General features: G+C 35.8%; 1 pseudogene; it reads right to left on the reverse strand.

Moving 5' to 3' along the window:
- Positions 1-830: 830 nt before the first annotated feature.
- Positions 831-1,668, reverse strand: LOC113260160 (olfactory receptor 2V2-like; annotated as a pseudogene).
- Between the last annotated feature and the right edge of the window lie 22,030 nt (positions 1,669-23,698).

Here is a 23,698-nt window from a genome sequence, read left to right on the forward strand (position 1 = left end):
TGTTGAGGTCCCCTACTATTAACATATGATTATCGATATGTCTCTTTATTGTGGTTAAGAGTTGGCTTGTGTATCTGGCTGCTCCCCTGTTGGGGGCATAGTTATTTATAAATGTCATATCCACTTGTTGGATACATCCTTTAAGAATAATATAGTGTCAAGTTGGTACAGCCACTCTGGAAAACAGTGTGGAGGTCCCTTAAAAAGTTAAAAATTGAGCTACCCTATGTTCCAGCCATTGCACTACTGGGTGTTTACCCCAAAGATACAGATGTAGTGAAGAGAAGGGCCATATGCACCCCAATGTTCATAGCAGCATTGTCCACAATAGCTAAATCATGGATGGAGCCAAGATGCCCTTCAACCAATGACTTGATTAAGGAGATGTGGTCCATATATACAATGGAATATTACTCAGCTATCAGAAAGAATGAATTCTCAATATTTGCTGCAACATGGATGGCATTGGAGGAGATAATGCTAAGTGAAATAAGTCAAGCAGAGTAATACAATTATCATATGATTTCTCTCATCTATGGAACATAAGAACTAGGAAGATCAGTAGGGGAAGAAAGGGATAAAGAAAGGGGGGGTAATCAGAAAGGGGAATGAAACATGAGAGACTATGGACTATGAGAAACAAACTGAGGGCCTCAGAGGGGAGGGGGGTGGTGGAATGGGATAGACTGGTGATGGGTAGTAAGGAGGGCATGCATTGTATGGTGCACTGGGTGTTATGCGCAACTAATGAATCATCGAACTTTACATCAGAAACTGGAGATATACTGTATGCTGACTAACATAATATAATAAAAAAAATTTAAAAAAAGGATATGAGCATAGGAGGCAACAATGATGGAGAAGGGAAGAAACAGCATGAAGACACAGCAAGCATATATAACGTTCTCAAAAATGGATGTGTCTATACAGGCCAGTTTCAACAAGGATAGCATCTCACAAAAGAAGTGGTTCACTTCTCTCAAGCCACAGTAGGGGAAGGTCATTACTACTACCATCTGGATCACACCATCTCTTATCCCAAAGGCCCAGGAGCTCCCAACAATCTGGAGGCAGACCCTCTGACTCATGAGGACAGGATAGTGAAGTGGGTGGCTAATGGCCACATAATGGTCATAAGCCATGAGTCCCAGCAAGAGCCCCTCAGATCCCACAGGACAGAAAAAGAGGCCAATTTGTATGCCACAACCCACAGAGGAGATGGACTTCCTACCAGAAAGGAAGTTGACCACCATCTTTGGCACATTGGTGCAGACCAACATGAGGTCCATGAGGGAGAGCTGAGTGAGGAAGAGGTACATGGGTGTGTGAAGTTGAGGTTCTATATAGATGAGGAAGAAGAGGAGAACATTCCTACAGAGAGCCACTCTGAAGACCACCATAACCACAGAGAAGAAGACAAGTTAAGTTGGACTGTGAGAAAAAATGCCCAAGAGGATGAAGTCATATCTCCATGGCTTAGTTGAGTTTCTTGGTCACCTGTGAGTGTGAACAAAAAATATTGGATTGACTGACATTTCTTTATTACCTCTGCACTCCACATCTTCAGCCAGCTCTTTTCTTCCTAACTCACGAGACCTCAACAACATAAACTTTGGGACATAGAAGGGACATTCCTTTATGTTCCCATCTAATAGTAATAAGAGTCATCCTAGCTTATAGAATGGGCCAATGATCTATTTATGTATATCCTTACCAGGAAGAATTTATCATAGAACCTTTCTGCAAGCAAAGTTTTGGCTTTATTATATGATCTTGAGTCTTTTATGATATCACACAGATTTGGTTAACTATCTTAAACAAGGGTGTACATTCTCAGTCCAAGAGACCATTTATATGCATAATAGAAAAGAAAGTGTTTGAAGCATGAGTTGCTCTTTAGCCTGTATGTATTTTTTTATTTTCTAAGAGTGTTATCATGCTAGTCAATCTGGCATATTTATATTATTGATAAAAGAAGTATCTTTAGTGCTTCACATGAGAAGGAAGAGTGATAATCAGATGCCATTATTGTCAGTTATTTTGGAAAGTCACAGGGACAATGTGGAAAAGCAACAGTTTGGTGCCCAAACCTATTAAGAACAGTGAGGTCTTCAGTTGTGCTGAGACTTTTAAAATAATCCCAGGATTAGGCTTCAGTAAAAGTTGACTGATAAACAGGTTATATCTACTTACTAAGTTACCTTTAGTAGACATCAAAGAGCCTTATAAAATATTTCTAACCACTAAAAAAAAAAAAGAATAATATAGTGTCCTTCTGTATCTCTAACTACAGTCTTTACTTTAAAATCTTATCTGTCTGATATGAGAATTGCTACCCCAGCTTTCTTTTGAGGTCCATTGGCATGAAAATTAGTTTTCCATCACTTCACTTTCTGTCTGGATGTATCTTTAGGTTCAAGATGAGTCTCTTGTAGACAGCAAATGGATGGGTCATGTCTTTTTATCCAAACTGCAACCCTGTGGCCTTTTATGGGAGCATTTAGGCCATTCACATTGAGAGTGATTATTGAGAGATATGATTTTAATGATGTCATGTTGCCTGCGAAGTCTTTGTTTCTATAGATTGTAAATTTCTGTTCTGTATCACTCTTGGGGCCTTTTTACTCTTATAGAACCTCCCTTAATATCTCATGTAGGGCTGGTTTGGTGGTTACGAATTCCTTCAGTTTCTGCCAGTCCTGGAAGGTCCTTATCTCTCCACCAATTCGGAATGACAGCCTTGCTGGATAAAGGATCCTTGGGTGCATTTTCTTCTCACATAGAGCTTTGAAAATACCCTGCCAATCCTTCCTAGACTGCCAGGTCTCTGTAGATGGGTCTGACATTATTCTGATAATTTTCCCTCTGTAGGTAAGGATTCTCTTCCCCCTGGCTGCTTTCAATACTGTATCCTTGGATCTAATATTTGCAAATTGCAATATGATGTGACGTGGTGTATGTCTGCCCTCATTGACTTTGGGAGGGGTCCTCTCTGCCTCTTGGACACAAATACTTGTTTCCTTTGCCAGATTAGGGAAGTTCTCAGGTACAATGTGTTCAAATATCTCTTCTAGACCTCTCTCTATCTCTACCCCCTTGGGGATGCCAATAATTCTGACATTGGAATGTTTCATTGAGTCAGTAATCTCCTGTGTTCTACATTCTTGAGGTTGTATTTTTTTGAGCCAAGTTTCTGTTTTAACTTTCCTTCTACCATCACATCCTCTAATTCACTAATTCGTTCTCCTGTCTCATTTAACCGGCCATCAGAGTGTCAAGTTTAGACTGCAATTAATTCATGGTATTTTTAGTTTCTGCCAGATTCACTCTCATTTCTGCCCTTAGAGATTCTATATTCTCATTAATATATTCATTAATATTTTTTTCAAGCCTACACATCATCTTGACCATTGTTACTCTGAACTCCATTTCTGACATTTTGGTTATATCCATATCTATCAGTTCTGTGGCAGAGGCCACAGTCTCTGTCTCCTTTCTTTGCTGAGGGTTTCTTTTTCTCATCACTCTGATGAGGAGTGGTTGTGGGCATGCACAGAGCACAAATTATTCACCAGGAGCTAGGCAGTGTGCACTTATTTTATAGGGACCTTAGGGATATGGGCTTCTTGATTTTTCAGCCTGCCTTCTGGGGGAGGGGCCTGCCACGCTGATACTCAGGCAACCCTCTTTGGGTAGAGTTGCTCTGTCCCCTGTGAGGGGGGATGGGGATGGGCACAATGTGAGCTGGTATTTCCGGGCTTTTGTTCTCTGACGGCTTTCCCTGGTGGTTTTCTGTGTCTCTTCTGAGAGTCAGAGCAGCAGTGGCCATATCCTAGCCTCTGTCTCAGAGCAGAGAGATCACCTTCAGCTCTCCACTGAGCTCTCTTGGCCACTTTAACTCTGTTTGTGTTCATGCTGCCAAAAACCCTGCAGCGTCCGGTTGTGCACCCCACAGCCACTCTGCAGCCCTCACTTCCAGGGTCCGCAGGTCTCTGTCCTTTGTGCTTCTAACACCACCAGCCTCCTCCGGTTCCCATGTGCACTCCTGAGCTCCCTGTCTCAGTGTGGTTCACACACGCTCAGGAGCTCTGGTTTTCAGTCTGGTGGAGCGTGCGCTCCCGAGCTCCAGGTATCAGTCTGGTTCCAGTGTTCACTTTGGAGCTCCGGTTTTCATTCTGGTCACATGCGCATTCCCAGCCTCATAGTCTCAGTCTGCTTTCTTGGGGGTGCCGGTCCACGAGTCTGGCCCGCTCCCCAGTGCAGGTGGCTACTGTTTCCCGGCACCCGAGCACAGTGGCTCCCTCCCCCTTCCATTCATCTTTTGATACCTGTGCACGGATTCACAGCTCCCCCCTTCGTGCCTCAATACTCAGCACTGGAGATGTTCGTTTGTAAAGATCCAGATGTATCTTCCTGTGTCTCAGGCTGATTTCGTGGGTGTTCAAGTTGGTCTGGTATATATCCAGCTCGACTCAGGGGACCAGCTGAAAAAGGGGTCCCCTACTCCTCCGCCATCTTTTCCTCCCCTTCAACAACATATTTTATGGTCATAATATGAAGAGATCATTTTCCATTGGATCTCTTTTGTGTTTCTTTGTATTTTAATATCATTTTCTTCCTTTCTCAATTGCTTTTAATTGTATAGCTTTGCTGGTATTGAAATAACTCAGGATTTCTCACTTTCAGTCTCTTTCTCTTGAGCACATGTGTGTGCACACATATACTTGCCGTATCTTTTCTTTGTATTTCAGCATCTTTCCTACATTACAAAGCCTGTCACATTAGCAATTTTTATTCATAATAGTTTTATATCATATTGGCATTTGTTTTCATTAATATGACAAAAACCTCATTAGCAAAGACTCTTATTAGCATTTTGTCATAGAAAATAGTTTCTTCGTTTTATATTAGCACCATAATATGAGATAACAAATGATTACTTAAAGTTTTTGCAACTCCTCCATGTGAGCTGTGGAACACATCCAGCACAGTGAGTGGGAGGACACTGTAGATGCCCTATCTGCCTTTGTTCTAGGATATTTGGTAACAGCAGGGGAAAAGGAAAAAACAATTAACCACTACACTTGTATGCTTGATATTGTATTTTCCTTTTTCATCAATTTGAGAAGGACCTATCTTAGGCCCTAATAGTTTATTTCTAGATATGATATAACTAAAAATAAAACAAAGAAGGGGTATTTATATCTAAGCATTGACACTACTAAGTATACCTTTAAAAATGTTGCCTCTGTTCCTGCTGCACCATTGATAAAAACAGATAGTGATATGTATTACTGCCAATAGGTATTGTCTAGACTAGTGATGTTGAAGAGAGGATCAAAGGAAAAGAGCTCTACGTGCAGGGAATGGAATACACATAGTTTCATTAGCATAATTCACCCATTGATAAAAGGGACATCTATGTGACTTGTTTTAATAACTCTCCCATATCTTCAGAAGATGCAATTGTAGTTAGACATTCAAAAGTGAATTCATTAGACATTCAAAAGTATTCAAAAGTGAATAAACAATTCGACTAAAGAAGGGAAGGTACAAAAGAAGCACAAAGAAGAAAGCAATGTAAGTATTAAAAACAAAGCTTTAGAGCTAGATATACCTAGATTCAATTCCCATGTTAGTCACTTAATTCTTTGGTGACATTTGGTCAGTATCTTTACCATTCTTCATCTAGGTAATGTAGATAGTATTAACTCTGTCACAGAGTTATTTTTAGAATTAAATAAAATTGTAAATGTAATGCCATGTATATATTGCTTGGTGTACAATGAGTTCAAAATAAATGTTATTTTTGAAGATTATCTTCTCAATTTCCAGATCAAAACATTCTAGGGTGAAAATGGTCCCTAGAGATAATGTAGTCCTGTGTTCTGATCTCCCACTAGCTGCTTTAGGCCTTTGGTCATTCGCTTAGTAACATGTCTACTAGGAAAGAAACATTTTCAGATTTTTGGCTTATAGTTATTTGGGGCAACTTAAGTTTACACTTGTACTACAACTGTACTTAGAATTATTACTGTGAAGATATTACTTTCTCAAAGTTCCTGATTTATATTGCCAAATAAATAAAAGCAAATGTTCTCCCCAAAATGCTCCCTTAATATCTTTTTGTATTGAAGATAAATGGCAATCTTAAAAATTATCGTATATAAAAAGAAAAGTGAAGAAAGGAGTGAACTTAAAGTCAAATGGATTTCATACATAAAAGCAGCCAACATACAGAAAATACATTCTTTAAGGATGCAGATGGTCATCACTTCATAAAAATGTTTAGACAGGCAGAAAGATGTGATTAATTGGGTAAGATAAGGGAAATGTTTTTTGGCTTGAGATGTTTAAACAGGAGTATACATTTATCAAAACTCTTATTTCACAATTAATATCTCCATGTTTCACTGTAAATAAAATTTAGCTTAATTTTTAAAAATTAAACACTTAAGGGTATACCCATTTTATATCTTGATTATAGATCAAACGTTAGGTTCAATCTAGTATTCAGGAAGGAAAAAGTAACCTTTATGTAGGATGACAAGGGTTGGAAATGAATAAAGATGAAGAGTTTAGGGTAGAGAGGAAGAAAACTAAAAATGCTTTGCTTTAGATTTGCAGAAGTTTTGCAGTGGCATTTCATTTTGGTCTGTTCAAAAAGAAAACAATGTCTTTTAATTTTTATTTAACCTTTTAGAACCTCTTTCAGTGGAAAAAATCATATCAATCAAGTTAATGAAAAATCAAGTTAATGGATAATCATTAAGTGTACTCTTGTTTATGCTTTCCAAATTTTTATAATGTTTACACTGTAAAAAAAAAAAGTCTGGAATGTTGACAATCCCTTGGTATTCACTTGGGTGGCTTGATGCTGGAGTACATGCTCTTAACTATTACACTATGTTCCATCTTCATGCAGGCCTAAATGGGGGTGGGAAATACTGGAAACTAGACTTGACAGAGTCTTTTTTTTTTTTAACGTGCTCTTTGTTGCTATTTTATATCATTATTCTCTGACATATTTCCTGGAAGTCTATTTAGGCTCAAATTGAACACTTTTGGCCAGTACATTGGGCGTTTGCTGAATAGAGAGAGCCTGTGGACAACTGAGGCTTAGAATGATGAAGAATGTTATGTTGGCGTGAAAGCAAGAATAGTGGATAGAAACACATAGGGGAGAAAATGTATTTGTTCAAAATGAAAGCTAAGAACAAATCCTGGAAGTTAGAAAGGATTTAATCCATATAGGTCATGAAATAAAACTGTGAATTCCCTACAGAAACGTAATTGAAGTTATGAGTTTGATGACTTCTACAGATTAGTTTCAAGAATGGATGCATTAAGGTTCCCCAAATAAACTACATGTATGTCCATGTAACTATATATCTATTTATGCCTTTATATAAAATATTATCTATCTATATATCTTATTGGTTCTATATATTGAATGATCTCCTATTGGTGTGTGTGTGTGTGTGTGTGTGTGCATGTATACATACATACATGTGCACGCAAAAACATACACACAGATAGAATTCATAGAGGATAGACAGAGACAAAGAACCAGAGATAGGTAGAGATAGGGAAAAAGAGAGATTGATACAGAAGCAATAAGAGATATGTATCTATATCTATCTCTCTATATATATTCTGTTTCTCTGGAGAACCATGGCTAACTAGATAGATAGATAGATAAATAGATAATCATGAATAATTGGCTCAAGTGATTATGAAAGTTGAGAAGTCCCAGGATCTGCCATTGATAAGCTAGAAACCCACAAAAACCAGTAGTAAAATTTAGTCCAAGCCTGAGTACCTGAAATCCAGGGAAGTCAATGGCACAAATGCCTGTCAAAGGGCAGGAGAAGATCAATGTCTGAGTTCAAATAGACAGGGGAAATAAAAGGTGATTTCTTCCTTCCTCTGCTTTTTGTTCTACATAGTCCCTCAGTGGATTGGATGATGCCCATCCACACTGGGGAGGGCAATCTATTTTACTGAGTATGCCAAGTCAAGTATTAATGTCATGTGGGAGGACTATCACAGACAGAACCAAAATGTTTAACCTGAGTCAAATTAATGTATAAAATTAACCATTACAAATGGGATTCTTTTTGATTAAAACTGTTTTGGAGCTCAGAGGAACACCATGATACTCCAGAAAAGTGGGTGTGATTTCCCAGAGTGTAATTGGAATATGTCAGAGAGAGGTTTATTCTCATTAACTAGATGTTATTGATTATATTTGATCCCCATAGGACCCATTTTCCTTCTTACGGAGGATGCATTCTGTATATAAAACTCAAGTTCATGATTGAGGGAAACAATCATTTATTTTTTTTTTATAAATACAAAAAGCTAGAGAAGGACATGCATATCCCTAATCAAAGATGGATGGCAGACAGGAAAATATGAATAAAATGTACTTGAGCTCAGAATCATCTTCATGCAGTATCACACACCATCTAAATTAAATATCAGAGCAGTTAGGATAAATGCAAGCAAGTGTCAGTTTTAGCTAAATAGGGTAGAATTTTAAAGTTACCTAGACATCAAGCTTTGCATTGATTGTGTCTTTTCAGAGTATGTTTATTTAAATTATAAAACCTTGCACAGAATTTGATAATTGTGTAAGTGTTGCACAAAAACTAATACAATATGCAAATATAATGTCATATTGTCTCATTAGCCATGTGTGAATCTTTATTATAATAAACCCCATATCTAATTTGGAGTTTTTACATAATTTATTTTAATTTGTGGATGAAAGATCTGCATCATAATTACAAAATTTAATTTAATTAAGTCTTCCATCTGATAAGAGCATTTATGCAGATTTATACATACCTAACTAACATCAAAGCCGGTGGGACTGTTAAGCTAAGTTTTACCCTGGTTTCCAATATTTTAACTCTCAAAATACAATTTTGATATGTAATAGTGAAGATAAATAGTGATGCTCTGGAGCATGCATTACATAGTAGAGATTCCTCAATCCTTCTATTTCTCAAAGTTGTTTAAATCTCACATCTTCTGAGATGTCCTTAAAGACAGTAATATTAAGTTGCAATAAAACTTTTCAGTTGAAGGCACTTTTAACATAATAATACTGAAAGGAAGATACAGGTAATTACACTCAATTTAAAGATGAGAAACTTTTAGAAAACTTAAGACTGATTTCTCCTAAAAGCACTCAATTGTTAGGTTAAGAAGCTAGGCTCAGATTCTAGTTTATATTGATCTTTATTTTTCTTAAATGCCCAGAGCACGTTCTGTACTACCCACAATGACTTTTCATGATATGATGCCTTGGATTTTCTAAAATAATTCCCTAAGAGCTAAATACTTCATAGGATTAAGGAAATACTGGGAAAATTACCTCTTCTTTATTATTACACTTTAATTCTGAAACGTCATTGGGCATTTATAACTCAGGCTAAAAATCTTTTTTAAGATTTATTATTCATTTGAGAGAGAGAGAAAGAAAGAGAGCACAAGTGGGTGCATGAGTGGGAGAAGGGCTGAGAGGAAGGGAGAAAGACAAGCAGATAACACTGAATGAGAGTCTCTTGAATCTCATGACCCTGAGATCAAGACCTGGGCTTAAATCAAGAGTCAGCCTTTAAACTGACTGAGCTACACAAGAGTCCCCTAAAAATTGTAAGTATTTTAAATACATTATCACATCTAACCTTTTTAACAACCTTGTGAGATAGAAAATATGTCTTTTTCCCATTTTTCTTCAAATGAGAAAACTTAAGACACAGGGAATTTAAGGAGATTTCCCAAAGTTATCCAAGTAGTAGCTGGTAGAATCAAGATTCAACTGCTTCCATATAGACTAATTTGCCCCAATTTGGGATACTTTCAAAATAGGGGAAAGTTTAAAATGAATTTAGATCAATTTGTGACATTCAATATAATGGAGGTAAAACTAAAAATAATAGAACTTGTAATTGCAGGAGTTTAATAAACAACCACAGTGCTTGCTTTCTATGTTAATTTCACATTAATGTGCTCTCCTTCCTACATTGTAGCATTTTAATAAAGTGTTGTGTGTTGATTAAAGTGATTTAATGAGGGCAATACATAAACAATGTTTCCATTCCAAATCTGATCCTATATAATAGGCTAAAAATAAATTGACTTTGTTTAAAGTAAAAACAGTACTTGACAGTTAAACAGTGTTCTCATTTCTTAGAACTTATAGAGGTGGGAATTCAATAAAAATAGCTGGACAAAATTCCACAAAAGCACTCCTTCATATACCAGAGGCATGAAACTCAGAGATAAGTGTTCCAAATTTCAAGCCAATTGCTCTAAAGCCTTGCAAAACGTCAGTGTGTGAAAACAGGTCATTTGCACTGAACCACTGCCAACATATCAGAGTAAAACATATTTCGTGTTGAAATGTAAATGTTTGGACTCTGAACTCTTTCATAATATGTTTGCCATTATAGGGTATTTGAGGTCACTGTTTGACCTGTGCTAAAAATAAAAACCACAGACACTGGCCAACCTCAGTTTATTGCCTGGAAACCACTCTTCTGTGGGGGAAATGGCCTTAGAATTGGAGATTTTGAATTTCTAGTTCTAGTCTTTATATAGTGGAAATAGCTTTGTAAATTGTAAACTGAATACGTATAGAACACATATCTCCATGACAAGGATGTCTTATACTGTACAACTAATTTTATATTACAAATGAAGTTTGTATTAAATTATCTATTTTATATTGAATCTCAGTAGTTATTCTAGGTAAAGTTATTCCTTTCCATTAACACTAACACATTGAGGATTGAGAATACAATTTCTGTTTTCTGGAAATAAGTACATGTTTGTAGACAATGAGAAGGATATTAGTCCTTTCTACTCCTCCTAAATGCTCTCACCCCACTTCTGTAATTCTCTATTCTGACTGGTTTGATTCCATGATGCTGACTTGTCCTATTAGTTACCACAACAGTAACTATGTTAACACACTGTATATAGATTCTCTTTTCTTCCTTTCATACAGTAAATTTTATCTGCATAGTAAGACTCAGTCATCTTTTAGTTTCTATCTCATTGAGAGAAATAAAGAAATATGAATTCTGCATAAATGGTAAGCTCACTCAGCCAGTGCTGGTACTCCATTCTCTCTTTCCACTGGCAGTCAGAGGGTAGCTAAATCCCTGAATTCAGGTTTAGGCTGTAAAGGGTGAAAGGTCTCTTGGGCTTAAGTAACCTTCTAACCTTGAAAACTAAATAAAAAGTTGGGGTACAAGCCTAGATAAAATAATGATTTTCCCCATTATCATGTCTCTTAATGCATTTATTTATCAAATGAAGCATAAAGCAAAGATTAAGGTAGGGTTTGTGTATTTCTGGGCTTGATACCATCTAATACTCTGCACTCTCATAATCATTTATAATTTCACCCACTGCCTTCCCTGCTATTAGCAATATTCTGCTGAGCATTATTCAGGATGGAAATGTACTCAGTTCATTCATTTCTAAGCTTTACTTTATCTTGCTTATGTTCATATGCATAGTAATCTTGTGGGGATAACCACATTTTGACATCTAGCTTGGCTTCCTGCAGGCTTTATAAACTATAGTTTACTGCATTCTCATAAGTAATCATCACTCAAGAACACTGAGATTTCTTATAAAAAGTGGGTGGATTATGGCTCTGGCTTGGACAAGAGCTGAACATCTGAGTAGGAATGATGGTAAGAACCAAGTTGGAACTCAGTTTTATTCATGCCAATAATCTCATAAAATAACATGAACCAATTCTCCAATAAGCAGTCATTCGAACTTTTGCCAACCACTTAACCTCTCCAGAGTCAGTTTCCTCTTCTGTGTTACTGGATGTTTAGATTAGCAGAGAAGTAGCAGCCCTCTAGCCCTAGTATATTATGAACCTAAACTTAAACTCCTTAAGGCAAGTACTTTTATTTCTCCTCCTGAACTATGAGTATCCCAGAATAAGTTGGAAGTTAGTAGAAATGTAGAAAAAAGAGATTAGAAAGGATCAAAAAAGAATTATTCCATAGAATCGTTAACTCAATGGTTGGATTAGAGTTCATCTACCTCAAGTACATGCCAAGCCCTTGTTTAGGATACAGTTAAAAAATTAGGAGAGCAGAGGAAGAATCTCTAGGTAGAACAGAGGAAACTGCAAAAAAAAAAAAAAAAGATATCTTGGAAACACTAAATTACTTCTGTCCATTTCTGCACTGTTACTTTTAATAAGGTTGGTCTATGCCCTGGATGCTACGTTAAAAGGTCTTGGCCTTTAAGAAACTTGAAATGTTAGTCTTATTATTGTTATTTTCACTTACTTTCTTCCACGGTATAAGTAAAGGGAAAGGTTTCTTTAACAAAACTCCTTTAAGAGTCTAATTGGTACATTTGACATGCTTGAAATCCTACCTAGGCAGTTGATTCCTTCAGCTCGAGACTTTAATTTCTGCAAAAATATAATCTGCTGTGAGAGAAGTATGGCTTTAGCTTGAGTGTTTTTGATAATAGGCTTTTACATGGAGCTACCATAAAAATCGGGAACCCCAAAAGAAGAAGCAGGAGTAAAATAATCAGGAAAGCAGAGCTATGGGTGAGGGTCATCCAATCTGGATTTCCCTGTCAGAAACCCCTTCTTAATCATCCCCTTTACAATGGATGCAATTGCACACAAGCATCACCTTTACTTATCACACTCCCTAAAAAGCTTTTTAATTTTTTTCCCCGAAGAAAAATTACTACCTCAGTGTCAGTTCAATAAATGGTATGCATGGCTATAAAGCCATCTTATATGACAAGGATAAATCTTTCAAACAAAACCTGCTTCCCATTCAAGATAAGGTTACAACTGCAATAACATTTACAAGATTTAAGAGTTGAACTGTGGAAGAAAAAGACTTCTCAGGGGATGAATTTTGGCTGTGTATTGGCCCAACCTAAACACCCTAAACCCAAGAGGGGATGGTGACTCTACCTGTTATTTGCTGTAAGGTTCAAAAAGGGTAAAATGGGACAAATGAGTTTGAATTATTAATATGAAAATGTGTGTGGTGGGTATGGAAGAAGAGGGAAAATTTACTAAAATGGGAACTATTTTTTTAATTTTTAAGGACATTTTAGGCATAGCAGATCAATCAGTTAAGGGTATTTATTGAGATCATCTAAGGTCTTTAGTACGGTTTTTCCCAACCTTATTTCTGCTATAACATATGTGACAGTAACATGCATGTGCTTGAGAAACTCATGGCAGACTTAGCTGATATACTACCTTAAATAAGAGAACTATGTGCTATTGTAAAACTGAGGATGAGCTACCTTTATCTTGACCTCATGTAATAAACTATTCATACTGTGTGTGGAGGGGCAGTGGTTGAATACCACCTGCATGACATATAGTAGAGACTTCATGAGTGTTTGTTGCTTAAATGAGTGTATGGATGTCTAGAGTGGCACAAACTACATCAAAATATCAATACCTTCAAACAATGTGGGATTTGGGGGCAAGCTGAAGCAAGAGAAATAATAAAGGAGAGAAGTTTTTTCAGGGTAAATATGTATTTCAAAAAAAGAAAGACTCCTACATTTTGAAGCCTCTGTGTTCAAGATTATTTCCATTAATTCTTTCAATAAATACTTATTAAGTACCTAAAAATAACTACAATATATTATAGAATCAGCTATACAAAGATGAATATGATAGTTTTGTCTTTAAGAGTTCACATTCCCTTGAAAATAATTGTCATGGAAACAAAGAAGTATTTAGTACAGCAGCTCCTTTTATGAGAAGGCATGACATAGAGTGTGGAGAGGTAGAGTAATTTTAAAATAGTTCTCTATTATTTAATAATCTCATAACTGAATGGGGACACTTACTTTTGTGTTTTTGCCTAGTTCTATAATCCTATAATCCATGATAAATATGTATCAAAGACAAAGAGATGTGATAATTAAACATATTTGTAAACTTAATTGTAGTTATATGCAGAAATTGATGAAAACTGGTTTTTTTTAGAATTCTTTCAAAAGAAAATTCAATATAAATTTTGCCACTGAATATGCTACATTCCTTATTCCTTGACCAGTGTATGAAAATGCTGGTAAGAACTAGAAAGATTTCATATCCTCACTCAGTAGATGATGTGCTTTTCTGAACTCCAAGGGGCATGCCTTTCTTTTTTTTTTCCTTATGTGGGACCCGAGATGAATTTTTGAATGTCAGTGTGGCATTTAACATTTGAGAACCATATCTGATGAGTCTATTAGACCTTTACAAGTCCACTTCCTGGGGCTTTTTTCAAAGGAGAGCCATAGATATTCTGCAGTAGGCAAGGAGGAAGCATGAACTCCTGAAAAAGAGGGAGTGGTTAAATTAAAAGCATTAAATTGAATGGGATGAGGAAAGTAATACAGTGAAAATGGCTTATCGTGTTAGTAACCTTGTGCTAAGAAGGGCAAGCTCTGTTGGAGTCCATGATGGAAGCTCCATAGAAATTACCAAAACGAAAGAAATCAGAGCTTTTTAAATGTGAGAGGTTTGATCTGAAAGCTTGTTTCCCTTATTGTTCTTCTTCACACACAATTTCCCAAAGTTGAAAGGACTAGAAAAAGTAACATCGTATTCCTTCACTCTGTCTTTTATGTACCTTTATTATATGGGTGTTTATTTATAGAGAAATAACAAAAGCCTCTACAAACTCTATTCTTCCTAAATAACCACATTTTCACAACCATTATTTAAAAAATACTGAATAGACTTTTTTAATAGACTCTTTTATTCCTTCCCATGGGAGTGATCACTTAGACCTGTCAGATGTGGAGATTGCGCAGGATATAAATAGAGCAAAGAAGCAAAGACCAAAAACGGAATAAAATGTACCCATTTTATTTTATGTGGGTGCTGGTTTAGTTGTAGGTATGGAGAGTGATATTTACCTAGTCTGACTGGTAGGCCCAATGTGTCAGGAATATTGTATTCTCTGGCTAGTGTCCAAATAAATGTTATCAACTGGGAGTTCAGAATGAAATTCAACTTTATGTATTAACAGTGGTTGGGAACCTAGGGTGCATCTAACATTAAATATTCAGGAGGACTGGTAGGTGAGAGGTTGTCTCAGCAGTAGTAGGGGTCCAATGATGTTCAGGAACAGACCTCAACATTTGTGACTAGAATTGGGAAAATCATGGTAGGGTTTATTTCTATGTGGGAGCAGAACTTTAAGCTGGTAACCAGAATAGGAATTTAGAAGCAGTGATAAAGGCCTTGTTAGAGCAATAAGAAAGACACACAAAATGTTAAATAATAACAAGGTCCTTAAAAAATTCAAGAGATGTCAGAAGGAGAAATGTGACTAAGCTCTGAAAGAGATGCATAGACACTGATTGTTGTAAATGGTCTTCTGTGGGGAGAGGATTGTTTTTAGCTACAGTTGTTGGCAGTGCAATTTGAACCTTACTTTCCTTGTAAGTCTTTAATCATAGCATAATGGTAAGTGCTATGGAGAAATCTAAAGAGGAAGTGACTGACTCTACCTGCAATTCAGAAGAGGTATTATTTGTATATCTTGAAAAACATTTCAGAGATATTTGGAATGAGGAGATCTATTGAAGACAAAGAAACAATATGCAGAGGTATATAGCTGTGATTAAGAAGAAGTGCTTGGTGGAGCTGGATCTTCAGCTGAGTCTGGTGAACTGGAATAGAAGGCAGGAGAAGGGAAGAAAAGAATAAACAAATTCAAGTGTGTAAAGCTGGTGTGAAAGAGCATAGCTAGGATCATGTAAACACTAGAAACCCAGAAATATCTTTAAGCTGCTAACAATTATGATCAGATTGAATTGTAGGAAAATTATTTCAGTAATAGAGTTTGAGAGCTCTGAAGGAGAAGTGTACCCTACTAGAAAAGATTTATTGAATTAAAATATATAGATGAAGAGCAATGTAGAGACTTTTCTAGATACATCCAATGATAAATAAAGACAGAGAAGGATAGTGGATGAGAAGGATAGTTTAGTAAGTAGCATGAATCATGTTAGGAAGAATGGGCAAAAAGGAAAATGCTCTGAGAATCACACAAAAATGAATGTAATAATCACTTCTTGTTAACTTTTATTTTTTTCGCGCCAAACACTATATTATGCTCCTTATGTTCATTCTCTCGTATCATTCACAGAGCTACCTTATGAGGTAAAAATCATCTCCAGTTTCAGGATAAGGAAATCAATGCCCAAAACACAAGAATTAGAAATAGTATTAAAATGTTTTTCATTTCTAAAGAAGTGATAGTAACGACTAAACTATTATTATTTTCATGGAATTGGAATCTCATTGTAGAGGTAGTATATATTTTCACAAATAGGGTTAGAAATATAACGAGGCAGACACTGTTCTGCGAAGGTGGTGTGAACCACGCGATTATAGAGATCTCTATTAAGAGCATTCATTTGACACTCAAATTACTGGGAGAGAACAAAAATGATCAGTTCTCTTTAAAAAGCCTCTTTTACAGATGGAGTTGTCAGATCTAGACCCTTTACTTCTGAGAAAGAAGAATCCGGAAGAATGATTAGAAGACTCCAGGTGATTGAGTTTTATGTCTTTGTTTAGAAAGAAGCAAAGCCAAGTGCTAAATTTGGGCCAATTATAAAGTTATGGGATAGGTGGATCAAAAGGGAAGGGAATAAGGTGGTAGAAAGTTGCATCACTATTAAGATCATATAATCAAACTAATCTTCTTAGTGATATTTATGAGAATGAGATCTAGGTTTGTGAGACTGGTAAAAATGTCAAATAAAAGTAGTGTGTTTTTCTGCATAAAATTTCTGAATGTAACTGAATGGAGCCTGGGGGTGTGGATAGGGGTTTTCTGGGACTGATCCTTCTGGAATTTAGGTCAATTTAGGTTTCTTAATTCAGACACACCTCTAGAAAATTAAGAGTCTCCTGAAACTGGTTGATAAATATTTACCCAAAGTATCTCAAAGTATCCAAACCTGCTCTCATTGTTTTTTACGAAGTATGGCTTCTATTGTAATATATACCTCTTTGAAATGCTTACCTCAGGTTAGAAATCTGGGAAGCAATTACCATAATCTATTGAATCTATTCCCAAAGTATACCTTATGGAAAACCACTTTTTTTCCTCCTTTATCCTCTTTATATCACTTCCTGTATCATTATAGTATTGCCTTTAAAGTAGTAAAGCATAGTGGTTTAGAGTACAGATTTAACAGCCAAAATGCCTATGTTTGAAACCTAGCTCCACCATGTTACTTAATCTGTTTACCTCAGTTTCCTCATCTGTGCAAAGGAGTGCTAATATTAGTGATTTCAGCCTTATTTTATTGAATAAATGAGTTGCTTTAAAAAATGTGAAATAGTAAATAAGTACTAAAAAAAAAAAATGAGCTCTTATACAAGTTTGCCCATTGCCTTTTCTCAAGTTTCTCTAAGCTTTGAATCTCATTACTCTGTAACATTATCTCCTATGTCATAGAAATTCTTAGAGTTTGCAAATCTGATCTTATTTCTGACCTCAAAATTCTTCAAGACTTCTTTTATTTAAATAAATTACTTGAACGCTAAACATTTTAGAAGATAGTTTAGGCCCTTCTGTCCCTCGCTACTATGTAGCATTACTTTCCAGTGCTGATCAGAATTAATTTTCCCACTAGAATTTTCCAAGATTTAACCAACCTTTTCGTGCTTTCAACATATTTTGTGCACCATGTCCCATCTAGAAGTGAAAACCTTCTCTCCTTTTTCCCTCCCTTTCCCCCTTCTTTCCCTATTTTTCTCTTTTCTCTTCTTTCCTTTAATTTTTCTGTTTGCATGCCAAATCACTCATCCTCAAACCATACAGAAATACTTTCTCAACAACTCTCCATTACCCCTAAAGACCTTTTAATCTGCCTGACTTTTAGCTGTCATTTTATTGAATTAAACTATTTTGTTTGCATATCTGTCTTTGCACAAGGTCCCAAGCACTAATATCTTCTATTCTCAGCTAGCACATGTTCTGGCATTTAATAGCCACTAAATAAATATTTGTTGATTAAATCAATTATTCTACTCAATAGTCTTCTATTTCTAGATGAGAACACTGAAGTCTAGAGATTAGGTAAGGGTATTTAGTGGAGTATCTGGGGTTATTACTGCCATTTCTAGATACATGATCTCATGTGTTACGTGTTAGTTGTCAAGAGCTCACAAATAACAGCAGATTCTGTAATGCTGAAAAGCTACTCATGACATTCATTCATTTTGTATTACTTGACCTAACTTAGAGTGAAGTCTTCAGGTTTAGCCATAAACACCAGATTATGTGTTCAGACTATTTATTATGGAAGTTTAAGATAAAGTAGCACAGTATAACCAGCAGTTTAGTAATTAAGGCGCATCAAACAGCAACATTTGCGTTAAGCAAATCATTAAGGACCATGTCAATTTTACCAAATCTGTTTCTTCAACAGTGCCTGATTGCCGGCTTTCTTTTGCCGTCTTTTATTTTAATACCATAGGAGATCTTTGACAAAATAAACTTTGATTATCTGAGCTAAGTCTGCATATTCTCAGCACTTGGGGAATTTTAACTTTCATTGGGACAGCATTTGTAATTATTTTACAATTGCTTCTAGATACCCACTGAATGAAGTGAATGAAACACCTTGGCTTGTTTCGTAGATGGCCAGAGTTTTAGCAGTCAGCACATAAGCTGAGTGAACACTTAACACAGTGCTCTTGATTCCCTAGGCTTTGTGCTAAGTGCTTTACATCTCTTCATTCATTAACATATTCCAAACTTTCTCAGAGCTCAGCTCATCTCTATCTGTAAATCATCCTATTTGTAACATACATTATTCTGACCACCATATGTTCACTTACCTCTAAATAATATTCTTTGTTGCTATAAAAACGGATGCAGGGAAAAGATAAATGTCTTAGATGAAAATACTTGAATAAGTTGCTCCACATAAATAAAACCTAGAAATGCAAGCAATCCTTAAATTGTAAAAATAATGTAGAAAAGTGAGAACGATTTTTTTAAAAAAGTGGTTACTAAAGAAACTAAAAGTTTAATATGTGGCTACAGATTGAATTTGGAGCAACGTTTAAAAAAATATATATATATATATATATAACATATCTCCACAAATAATCAGATACTCAACTTTAACTCAGATCTATGTTTCTGTCATCAGATAGGCCATAGCTTGGTAGGGGAGAGGTGAAGTTCACATAGAAAACAAATTAGGTTTCCACAGATATAGAAAAATTAAATTTAAGCTAAAGCTTGAATATCTAAGGATATAAGTTTTCTAAAGTTGTAATTTGACTCTGAGATTTCCATGATGTAAACAGAAAGACAAATATTTTGACTTCTGGAGTCTCTGCACTTACAGTTTTCAAAATTTATAAACCACCAAAAGCCATTCCAAACATTTTTTTCCAAAGCAAATAGTCAACCTATTTTAAGAAAATTCATTCTAGAAATTGACACTGGCAACAAATTTGAATTAAGACTTGTCATTTATTTCTATTTTCAAGGTGTGAAATCTGTGAGGAGGGATGCAAAATCATGAAGCAAAAATGCTAGAAAAATGTAATAGTTACTAAGCCATAAATTATCTGTTTTGGATTTTTTTTTCTTCCAGTGCTTCCTAAGACAAATTCTTTATGTGAAATTGGTTTAGTAATTCATCAATTCTAGATATATCCTATTTTTCTGATATGTGGAATCCTATGTAAAATCACACAGTGTGTAACTCTCTGGGGTGGAGGAACTAAATTCTTTCCCAAGTAACTCAAAGAAACTGGAGAGTTGATGGATCTCCAATATTTATAGAGGAAATTAGGATGAAAATCTATTTTGATTCCAAGTGACATGATACCCATTTGTTCTTCTTTCACTGGTCTTTATCTCCCTCACAGCTTTATGAACTAAACAACTCTGTACCATGACTCATTTTACTCTCTTTACCTGAACACCATTCTTTTATTCCATTTGAAAGTTTTTTTTTTTCCTGGCATATTAAGGGTCATATGAAGAAACTACCACATGAAGACTGTTTTTGCATTTTCTGTAGACATGCTGTTAAAAATGACAACTTCTTTCATCAGGTAAAAGTTTAAATGCTGGGACACCACAGAAAACAAAACAGAAAACACCCCTATCTTCAGTAAGCTTACATTTTAGTAATAGGAGATCAATGATAAACAAGATAAGTAAAATGTATCATAAATTAGATGGTGTCAAGTGTTGTGGAAGGAAGGGCTTCCTTAGGGGATTTGTATTTGATGATGTGTTCAGTGAAAGCTACACTAAAACAGGAATATTTCAGTAAAGACTAGGAAGAAGAGGGAGCAAGCCATGTGGCTATTTGAAAGAAGAGTATTCCAGGCAGTACAGACAACAAACACAAAGGAGCTGGGGCAGAAATGTGTCTTGAGTGTGTAATTAAGTAAGAATGGGGTAAAATACGGATGAAAGTGGTAGGAGAGGAGGCCAAAGAGAGAGCAGGGGCTGGCTAATGTAGGGGAATACAGATTACTGTAAAGCCTTTGACTTGTTTTAAGTGAAATGAGAAGCCTTCAGATTTGGGCAGAAAGAGTGATATGATAACATTAGTTTTCTTTTAGCAGGATTACTCTAACTACTGCATTGAAAATAACATGTAGAGAGGCAACCCTGTCTGGAAAGGAGGATGCTGATCTTTATGAGATGAGAAATGCCAGGGACCAGCAGGGAGGTAGTAGTTGTTAGATTGGGGGTATAATTTGAAAATAAAAGGATGTGCTAACGAATTACATGTGAAATGTTAAGGTCTTTTTCTAGGCAAGTAGAAGATTAGAGTTAACCTTTCCTGCAATAATCTGAGGGAAGGAACAGTTTTGAGGCAACTGTAAGAGTAGAGATCAAGTTCAGTCGGTACACATATTACCTTTGGGAGAGATGCTTGTTAGAAATCTAAGGGGAGATCTGGGGAGCCTAGGTGGCTCAGTGGGTTAAGCGGTTCAAGTCATGATCCCAGGATCCCGGGATTGAGTCCAGCATGGGGCTTCTTGCTCAGTGGGGTGCCTGCTTCTCCCACCCCTCCCAACTCATGCTCTCTCTATCTCTGTCTCTCGCTCTCAAATAAATAAATACAATCTTTAAAAAGAAAAAAAAAAGAAGTCTAAGGGGAGGTCTTGAGTGAGCAACTGGACGTATGGTTCAGGAGTTCAGGGAGTGCGCCGGGCTGGAAATAGAAAGTTAAGTCTGGTCCACGTTTTGTAAGCATTGACTGTCTTCTTTATCCTCTATAGCTTAAAGTCTGTCTTCTCTTTCATCAGATGGCAGAAATACTATAGAAATTTCTCCTGAAAAATGTTGATTGTTTTGATAACTAATTCATTTCCAAATTATCTTAATTTTGTTCCTCTTGCTAATTTTAATTAAATTAATAGGATGATTCTGATTTAGGCAAGCCCAGGACAGGATGTATGCAGTAATCTAGGAAAAACTGTTTTGGTTTTTCTATAGGCCACATTAGGAAATTACATAGCCAATGGACAGAGTGATGCCTGACTCAACTATTTTTCAGTCAATGAGAAATTCCCAGATAGAAAAACAAATGCACAAGAGGAAACAAATTGTATACTCTTCCACTTGATCTTCATTTTTCAAATACTAATTTGGTAATTAGTTCAAATTCAGTTGATCTTGTTCAAAAGGGAAGCAGCTCCAGAGGGTATCTGGCACCATACATAGCTGCCCTAGTTTGTGGGTTCCTTGCAAGATAACTGTGTTGCAAGCTCTATTGTCACTGTGTCCACCATCCTGCTGCTCCCTGCTCTCAGCCTTTACATAAAACTATTTTGTTTTTTCTCCAATTTATTAATAGGTTCTTTTAATTTTATACACATACACGTACACATATTCATTCCCATGCATGTGCTACACACTCACTTGTGTGTTAAAGGAAACTGCCCTCTATGACTAGAAAATTATCAAGATTTCAGGGGAGACATGAACTACTCTACAAATCTGTGATAAACTTTGGATAGCATTTTTGGGAAGGGGTGATGAGAAGGTTAACCTTGGGGAGAAGAATTGTAATATTACAAAAGCTGTTTTATCTATGAACAGGGAAATAACACTTCCTAAAAAAAAAAAAAAAGGTAATCCAATCCAAGTAAAAAAAAAAGGGAAGTACATGTTTTTGAATAGAGAAACCATAGGATAATGGGTATGACAGGCAGGGCAACAGGGAACTTGAGATGACAAGATGCTTAAAAAAAAAATCACAGAAAGCAGATATTTAGGAGTAAACTGAACAAAAAATCTCAAAATTTGGATGTTTTATAGACATGACAGCAAAAAAAAATATATTTATAGCAATAAAGCCCCTAATATTTGTGGGTATGTTATGCTTTCCACTAATATCACATATTTTATTTAATCCTATTATATAAGTCCTCTGAGAGGGACAGAATTATAATCATTTTATAAAAATGAGGAACTCGAAGTCCAAGAACAGTTAGAACTGGTACACAATTCTGAGTTCCTATCCAGTTTGTTTTTATTGGCATTCTAATTATAACCATTAAAAAAATCAATTTAAATGTTTTCTATGACACATGTGTATGAAAGTGCTTTCCAAAGTTGTTTAGTGTAAGTACATAAAGAGGCATTATCTTCATTGTTATTATTACTTTTGGTCTTTGCACTGCATTTTTGCTATAGGTATATCTATTATTGACTATATACAACAGCCCACACATCTATATAATTTCTTTTATTTATCTATTTTCCCCTCTACAATACCTCAAAGTCAAAACGAGAAAAAAGCCTTGCAAAATATCTCTTAAGCAGAAAGATTTAGTAAAAGACTATTACTCAGTGAATTAACCCTTGAATCATTTCCAGAAATATTGGCTATTTTTATTAAATAAAATCAGAATCGATGCAAGATTGAAGAGATGTGTGATTCTCTTATTGAGATGAGTACTGTGTATTATTTAAAGAACTACACCGAACAGCCAGGTAATCACAGTGTGGAAGACCAGGGGTCAGATTCCAAATCAAACACCGAGTTCAGAGTAGAAGTAGTTCTATACTTGAATTATTTCCAATGTCACTTTATCTTGTATGGATAAGATAATGATTCTTGGAAAACAAAAGTTTAAATAAACATTTCTTGAGGCATACATTGTTGTGATATAATACGCCTTGAGAAATTTAAAACTACTCAGAAGACCTCCTTTTCTCTTCTAAAGGACCAGTAATGATCAATACCTCCAGCTTCTGTACCCATGAAAAATGCATGTTAATATAACTTTAGGCATGTGATTCTTGCTACAGACTTGAATATATTTACAAAGAAGAGATTGGATGGCATTTAATGAACTAATCAATTGTGCAAATTATTCAAAGGTGAGGAAGTTGAGTAAGTTCATTTCATAAATTCTAAATGTAAAGGTAAAAAGAGAACATTGAAGTGCTGATTTAATGAAGTTTTCCGCTTAATGCATAACCATGACTAACCACAGCATGGGGGAGCCTTCTGTTAATGAGGCAAACTTTCGTTGATACAAGTGAGCAACTAATAATGTCTACCTTTAGGGCAGATGAATCTATTATTTCAGTCCTGGTGAACAACAAAGAGGAGGGATAGAGTCGGGAATGTAACATAATTGCCTCTCTTA

The sequence above is a fragment of the Ursus arctos genome, unplaced genomic scaffold (genome assembly GCF_023065955.2).
Source record: "Ursus arctos isolate Adak ecotype North America unplaced genomic scaffold, UrsArc2.0 scaffold_22, whole genome shotgun sequence".
Taxonomy (NCBI): Eukaryota; Metazoa; Chordata; class Mammalia; order Carnivora; family Ursidae; genus Ursus; species Ursus arctos.